At 38.9% G+C, this 8645-nt stretch overlaps 1 non-coding gene across 1 annotated transcript; it reads right to left on the bottom strand.

The window, feature by feature from the left end:
- Positions 1 to 7941: 7941 nt before the first annotated feature.
- Positions 7942 to 8016, bottom strand: Trnat-ugu. Its single transcript has one exon. It is a non-coding gene; the product is annotated as a tRNA-Thr (tRNA).
- Positions 8017 to 8645: the final 629 nt, after the last annotated feature.

Genomic DNA, 8645 nt, shown 5'->3' with positions numbered 1-8645 from the left:
CATGAAGTACCAAGCGACAAATTGAATATTCTCTGCTGCATGAAACTCTGGCCAGAATGAAACCATTCAAAATAGACATGCTGTCAGGGAGGCCCTGGCGGGCTTGCACAGGAGCCATTACTAAAATTTTAGACTAATAGGATGCTTTAGAGCTTCACTTTAAATTAGTCAAGTATAAAGAAAGATTCTATGCTCCTGGTCAATTACATGTTACACTATTATCAAAGCCCAATAAATTATATCTTACAGTTTTGAAACACTCACTAAAAGCAACAACTGATGTTAATCACATGTTCCAGGCTGATAATGTTGAATCTCTTAAAGCTGTTATCAGAACTACATTCTTTGCTGCTGAACTATCTATCAGTTTTAACTCTCCCAGAATGATTAAGTAATGTCAAGAGACAAGATTTGATAGGTTTCGGTTTCAGGGATTATGTGATGAATGTCGAATGCATCAATTTTGGATTTAGTTACAATGAAGCGACAGGTGGTAATGACCAAACAGATTTGAGAGTTATAAAAGAACAGTGTGTATCATTTTTTGTCTGTTATGCCAAGAAATTCAGAGGAGAATTTCAAAAATCTAAATCTGTTGGAAAAACTGCCTGTTTCACATCTGATTTGGCTGCTAGCCACGTCTGGCCTGATGTGGAGGTATAATGGCTAATTTTAAACAATTGTTTGGAGCTCACAATGTTGACAGCACTTTGGATCAATGGCGAGTTCTTAATTTCCAACAACGGAACAAGATGAATTCAACAGCAGAGGTATTTTGAGGCAAAGTCTCGGCCTTTGAAGATGCTGCTGGAGAAAAGAAATCTCAATTACCAGCAAATTGGTGACAGGAGGTTTGAGTCAGCTATTCTGCAGTGCTAATGTGGCGAGGACATTCTCCACAATGAATGTGGTAAAAGACAAATTGAGAAGCAGAATGCTCACAAGCACAGCAGATTGCGTAATTAGAGTGCTATATATTTTGAAGAATGAAGGGTGTAATAAATTCCAGGCATGTAATGAAATGCTTAGCAAATTTAACTCCGAGAATGTATATAATACTTACAATGATGTTGATGTCATGTCACTTCTGGCACAAAAAGATTAATCATACTGGCTTTAATGTTGTTTTATTGAAAAAGTAAATGATAATGAACAGTGTTTACATTAGTACAACAATTATAGTAGATCTAGTTGTCGCATAATTTCATTGCATGTACCATGTAACATGCCACCTTTATGATGATACATCAATGTACTATAATTTTTATGGTAGAGAAAACTTTCATTGTTTATAAGGGATTAGAAAATTTTAAAATATGTGGCCATACTTGTACTTTTTTACTCTCTAAGCCTCAGAATAGCTCTTTTATCTGGTTCTAAAGTTTCTGTAGCATGTAATGGTAAACCAACGGGACAACAAAAAAATCATGAAGAAAGCAATTGTGGTGCCCATAAATCATGCTTTATATTTTTTTGCTCAGGCTATCTATTTTTATTTATAAATTAAAAACTTTAGTTGATGTATATTCTTTATATGTATGGTAATTTTACAGTTCTGGACATGTAATTCTACCTCTTCATGTTGCCAATACTGATGATAAACACACATACACCTTTTAACTATTATTTAAGATCTTTTGGGAAAAGTGCCCAGATAGTATCATTTTGGGGGAAATTTGTCTGAAGAAATTTAGAAAACTCAATCTGGAATCGCTGCATGTGTGGCTAGAGCTCACAGTAAGTTAGCGATACAGTGTCATGGCTAGCATGTTATGTGAGTTTTTGTATGGGATACCTCTTGAATTAGAACATCCTTCTTCTGCACACTGAACCACAGGAAACTAGTGACTCAGCGGACTTAACACAGACAAGCGAAGATTTCACCTCTTTGAAGCGTCTGTGTCAGCGAAACTCTGGTTGCACTATGCAACATATGCCAGTCATATGTTACACAACATACTAATGCCTTTTAGAGGTTGACTGTCACTCCAGCCTGTGAAAAAGTTACGTAATGAAACGTCCTGGCAGATTAAACTGTGTGTCGGACCAAGACTCGAACTCGGGACCTTTGCTTTTCGCAGGCAAGTGCTCTACCAACTGATCTACCCAAGCACGACTCACGCCCCATCCTCACAGCTTTACTTCTGCCAGTACCTCGTCTCCTACCTTCCAGACATTACAGAAGCTCTCCTGCAAACCTTGCAGAACTAACACTCCTGAAAGAAAGGATATTGCGAAGACATGGCTTAGCCACAGCCTGGGGGATGTTTCCAGAATGAGATTTTCACAGCCAGGAAGTTTCATATCAGCGCACACTCCGCTGCAGAGTGAAAATCTCATTCTGGAAGTTACATAATGTTCTATCAAGTAAATAAAGCTTTTCTTCCCATGTAATGTTAGTAGTTAAGGTGTTAGTCTACATACAATGTCCCTTTATCTAGCAGGTCCGATCCCAGAACTGTATTTAGTGTTACAGAGAACACAGCAGAACTTACATTGAGTCAAGATGATAATACATAAAAATGTTAGCTTTTGCCAGCATGGAAAAAGGCCATATACCTTATGGATTATTTGAACAACAAGACCTGCCAGTAATAAGGCCTCAGACATATGCTATTTAAAAAGTGTTCTCTCTGGAATTTCTGTAACAGCATGTCCAAAGTTTCAACTGTGTGCAAACTGACATAATTATTTTGTTAATGACATGTGCATCCTGGACTAAATGAATTTGGACGTTAGGTTTATTTACTGCTAATAATGGACTGGAGCGTGGGGAGTCAGGTGGCTTAATAACATTCCAACAACGTAGTCATTTTATTTCTTTGGAATGAAATAAGTAGATTTCGTTACTTTTTCTTGGATGTAAGGTTGGTAATCCTCATCCTTACTGAGAGACTTAAAGAATTACTTACAAGGGTGCTCTATGTTTTCAGGAATTTTATTTTAATACCCTGCTAATATTTGTCATGTACTACTGGTGGTTGTATTAAATCAACTATGATATCTTTGCCTTTGGCGCATAAATAATAGTTATTAAAGAAAACTTTTGCATCCTTTACTCTGAAAAAGGTAATTCCAAGGAAGTATTCAACTGTGAGGACCTTCAAGTGTAAGAATGGGTATAACATAACTTCATTTCCTATTATGACATCTTGTTGTGTCTGCCACTTGGCAGGTTGTGACTTTACACCTAAAGTTCTGCACTGAGTAAGTTGGCACTTTACTTATCTCTTTAATCTTATGGAATAATTTGTGTGACCATTTTAATGCATGCAACTGTGTCTAAAACAACTTAAGTAAGAATTTTTACAACTATGGCATCAGTTCAAGCTTGAACTAATTTCTGTGTGTTATTAGAACATGTGTGTTGATCCATACTCAAATGGCTCTCAGCACTATGGGACTTAACTTCTGAGGTCATGAGTCCCCTAGAACTTAGAATTACTTAAACCCATCTAACCTAAGGACATCACACACATCCATGCCCGAGGCAGGATTCGAACCCGCGACCATAGCAGTCGCGCGGCTCCAGAGTGTAGCGCCTAGAACTGCTCGGCCACTCCGGCCGGTGATCCATACTCAATTCATCACTTATATCAAGACCTTCTTTATATCTTAACAGGTAACTGTGATTGCTGCCCTCACCCCATGAAACGACCATCATCAGAGGCTTAATGAGGTTGGCACCAGATTGACAAAGCTTTGTTGTTAGTTGTGGTTCATTGGTCATTAAAGTGATATTTATCAATGGATCCTGATTCTGCCAGTATCATGTAGACCATTATACAGTGGATTAATTGACAGATGAATATTATTCACACTTCCTTGACTCTGATTCACATTACGTGAATTCCAGTGACTATTACCATTGTTTCCATAAAACTATCTGGCTCCGCTACCTTGGTTTCCAGGATGATACCGATTATTGTACTTTCTCCTGTTATTGTTATTCACATTCAACAGGCGGCGATCATTATGCTGTGTGTCATGGCTGGGTGATGACAGGGGTGATGTCTTGTAGACAGTGTGACAGCCATTTGGCCAAGCTGAGCTGTGGTGCTGATTTGGTGGTTATATGTTATTGTAGCCATTACTGTTATTATTATTGACCTTCATGTCTTCTCATGTCAAGTCTATGGAGCCTAGTATTGACATAAAATATTCTACATCACCATCTGGTATATGTACTAATTTCTCGTGAATGTCTAAAGGCACCTTCGTTTTGAGAATTCTTAACACGAATTTTATTGGAGTATTTCTGAAAATATTCACTTAGACTACTCTACGTAGCATGAAAGAGCTAATGATTGAGTACTTGTTTCCTAAGTATATCCTGCAGATGTCTTGACCGTTCTTAGGTAGAAATGCTGTTTCAAATTGCTTGTATGTTTGGGATCAGCCACTTCTGTGGTCCAAATGGTGCCATCACCCTGTATGTATCCAGTTGTGAAGCGCAACTTTTGTTGTTCAGTTTAGTATTAAAGTAGCACATCTTTGAAAGTCTGTATGAATACTGCGGGATGTGGTACAAGTTTATGTGGCAAAAGGATTTGGAATTGTCTATGTTTAATTAAACTTCATTCAATTACGAAGGTTGCCCAGAAAGTAATGCACCGCATTTTTTTCCTCTCCGAAAACAACTCCAAGAATACGAAACGTTACAAATTTATTATTTGAAGTCTTCTGAGTGAGCGCGCCACGTTTCCGTCACTTCCGAAAGATAGCGTAACTGCAGGACAGTTTCAAAATGGCCTCTGTAGGTGATGTACGTAACAAGCAACATGCTATTATTAAATTTCTCACTGCAGAGAAAGAAACTGTGGGGAATATTCACAAACGCTTGTGCAAAATCTTGGAGCATACTCTGTCGAAAGAAGTGCAATTAGTCGCTGGGCACAGAGGGTGAGGTCATCAGAAGGCGGTTCCGCGGATCTCCACGATTTGCAGCGCTCAGGGAGACCCACCCACGGCTGCCAAACCTGACATGTTGCAGCGAGCTGATGTTGTCTTTCGTAAGGACAGACACATTACGATTCAGCATTTTGAGAACGATGAGGACGTGATTCACGAAGTGGAGCACTGGCTCCGCCACCAGGACAATGTTGATACCCACAGGGCATACACTCCCTCGTTTAGCGCTGAAGGAAGGCCATAGAACGGGGTGGAGACTACGTGGAAAAACAGGGTGTATAGATAAAACACCCTTCTTTCCTGTGTGTAATTCTCATTATGTTCAGAATTATTGAAGAAAACAAATGAGGTACATTACTGTCTGGGCAAACCTCGTGGTATTAAAGATAGTGAAGGCGCTACTCCTACATCGTATGGTACATGGTTTGGCAATACATCACGGGAATTCATTTTGTACTGTGCGTCATGTAATACTCAGCAGGACTGCTGTTAACTATCACATACTTTCTTATCAGATGACGGGGTGCCTTGAACTATGCACATGACCGCAAGCAGTTCCTTATGCACTGTCGTAATTAGCTTGGTCATGTCATTGCGGCAAATCTTGGTTTAAAGTGACTTCTATCTATGCTAATTTGGGGTTTGCTGATTCGCCAGAATTGTCTCGCTCGGACGTAGTGGCTGTGACCGATTCACATACAAAACGTTCGGATTCTGAATTTAGTTTGTCATTAGTTTCCAAATCCTTATAGGGAAGCCATTGTGAAATGTCATTAACAATGTGCTTGCACTGATAATTAAATTGCCTATGACCTTTAGGTCCCCACTCTTCCACAAAAGGGTCAACTTTATTTTCTACTTTTTGTACAGTATCTTTTAATTGTTTTTCTTCCTTGGAACAGAACATATGGACTCCGAAAGATCATTACAGAACGTTTTAGTTATCTAACTTGACCTGCTACAGCATTAACCTGCAGTGACAAATTGTTAGAACTAGTAGCGAACTTTGTTAAATCACTGCACCGTTTTTTCAGTTGCGCCGCTATGTTGTTTTCCATGGCTTTAAAATTCATTGTTGTTCAGTTTTAAGATTTTTGTGCTTTCTTCAGTTGCCTGAAAACTTCGTAACAGTTCCATAATCGGATCGGTGTGCTGACCATTTATTTGCTCATTCGTTTCACATGAAGTATTATCATTTGGAACATTTACTTCACATAAAACATTAAGGGCTGATTCAACTTCATATAAATAATCACCAATCACAGTATCTGTATCGCTTTCAGAGCACGATTCTAGATCGGGTCTGAAATACGTGAATTTTCAATTCCTTCATTAGCGAATTCACTTTGCTCTACACCAAGATTTTTTTCGAATCATCAGTCTTCTGGATGATTTGATGCGGCCTGCCACGAATTGCTCTCCTTTGCCAACCTTTCCAGTTCAGAGTAACACTTGCAACCTACGTCCTCAATTATTTGCTTGAGATATCCCAATCTCTGTCTTCCTCTATAGTTCTTAACCTCTTCAGCTTCCTACCGTGGAAGTCATTCCCCGATATCTTAACAGATGTCCCACCATCTTGTCCCTTCTCCTTGACAGTGTTTTCCATGTCTTTTTTTCTTCGCCAATTCTTGGAGAACATCCTCATTCCTTATCTTAGAATTATTTCATTTGCTTACTTGTATGTTATGTTCGTCCAATATATGCTAGCATTATTTTTCATTCACTAATTAAGCCATAATTAAGAAAAATTAGGTAGGCATTGTTGTTTTCCACTACTTTGTATATTGTGATGTATATCTTAAGTACAAATCTGTTATATTGTATATGCCAGATTGGGCATAAAATACGAAAGGTTTCGTGTATAGTTATTTATAATAACTTTGGACTTATAATTGTTAATTTTATAAATTTGCACTTTAGTTTTGTTAACTTCACTGTTAAGAACATATAAATAGGGGTAGCAGAAGGCCCAGAAAAGGGTCAGTTGGAGACAGCTCATAGACGCGACCACTGTGTCGCACGTCAGTGTAATAATATAATTGTTGTACTACGATTTTGTGACTCTGTAGCCTGTTATGTGGAGTGGGTTCCCACCAAGAACAAGTTTTGCAGCTTGTCATTAATAAACCACTATAAAACGACTTGATACTGGGATTATTTCATGGAATTCATGTAAGTAGATCCAGTTTGGAGATGAAATAGACCAGGACGACGACTTCAGCAGCACCAGCAGCAGGAAGCAGATTACTCCGAGTTAGACAGAACTACGATATTTGTAAGCTATGAACTAAACTTTATAGGTCGCTGCAGAACTAATTACTAAAGTGTAACGTTTGGAAACTGTTCTAGCAGTAAACATATGTAGGGTATGGGCGGCTATAGTGGCCAGGGCGGGCAAAGTAGCCACTTGCTTTTATTCCCTTCGAGAGTGCTGCAGCCTAGTGGAGAACATGTAAAACTATTCAAAGAGACTTATTTGGTATTGCCATAGAGTAAATATCTCTGGAGTGAGCATTGCGTTCTGCGCATGTTGTCAGCATTAAACCAGGATTGTCACATGTTTTCCGGACTTCGCTGTGCGTGTGTGCTTTCCGCATAGTTTGAAGTTTATAATAGCAAAAGTTTTTGTTGTGTTTTCACCGTTTGTTGATAGTGTAATAGCTGTGGTGAATTACTGTTGTTGCTATGGATGGAAAGAAAAACATGTGAAAGGAGGGATAGTAACTTTTCATAGGTACATACTATGTAGCTCTAATTATAGTTATCATATTAGTAAGGGACATTGTGTATGTTTAAAAATTTCGAGACGCATTATAATTAAGGCTTGATTCTGTAGACCTATTTTTCTACGATTTTATGACTATGTAATAAATATTACGGCTCGTACAATCGCTTCCTCTCGTAAATTTGCTAGTGGAACAGGCAAGGGAATGGTTAGTTGTTTCAGCAAATGAAATGATAATTAAATGGACACCCTAGCTGCAAACAGGCGTTGATGTACTTCATTGGGGACATGTTGAAAATGTGTGCCCCGACCGGGACTCGAACCCGGGATCTCCTGCTCACATAGCAGACGCTCTATCCAACTGAGCCACCGCGGGCACGGAGGATAGTGCGTCTGCAGTGACTTATCCCTTGCACGCTCCCCGTGAGATACACATTCCCAACATGTCCACACCGCTACATTCGTAGTGCGCCTAATAGATGTTTGCCCATCATACTCATGCATGGTCATCCACGGTAACTGTTCCTTCTGGAACAGATACTATCGTCATATATAGTTTCAGCAAATACTATCCTCCATGCATTTATCAGTCACTTGTCGATTATGTATACAGATTTGAAAGACGGGAGACAGATAAATTCAGTAGCGTGGGAGTATGTAATTGTCTTCGTATAACATGTGTGTCCAAACCTTTTTGTTTACTATAAAGTTACAGTAGAAGACCATGTTAAATGTGTCTAGGACATGGAGAATGATTATGTGTGATTTATATTTTAGTTTCCCGAAGGACGGACAATGAGTAAATATGTGGCTCCAGAAAATAAGGAGGAATAGTTTTGTCCCCACAAAATATTCCAAAGTATGTTCAAAAGACTTTGAAGAGGAATGTTTAGACAGAGAAAAATTTGGACTAGTGTGGCTGAAGGTAGATGCTATACCAACTATTTTTAATTTTCCACAGCACCTACTACCAAAAGTACCCACACGAAAACCACCTGTAAAACGA

This window comes from Schistocerca americana, chromosome 5 (genome assembly GCF_021461395.2).
Source record: "Schistocerca americana isolate TAMUIC-IGC-003095 chromosome 5, iqSchAmer2.1, whole genome shotgun sequence".
NCBI lineage: Eukaryota > Metazoa > Arthropoda > Insecta > Orthoptera > Acrididae > Schistocerca > Schistocerca americana.
The sequence above is the reverse complement of the archived record's forward strand: the minus strand, read 5'-3'. Positions and strand labels throughout refer to the sequence as shown.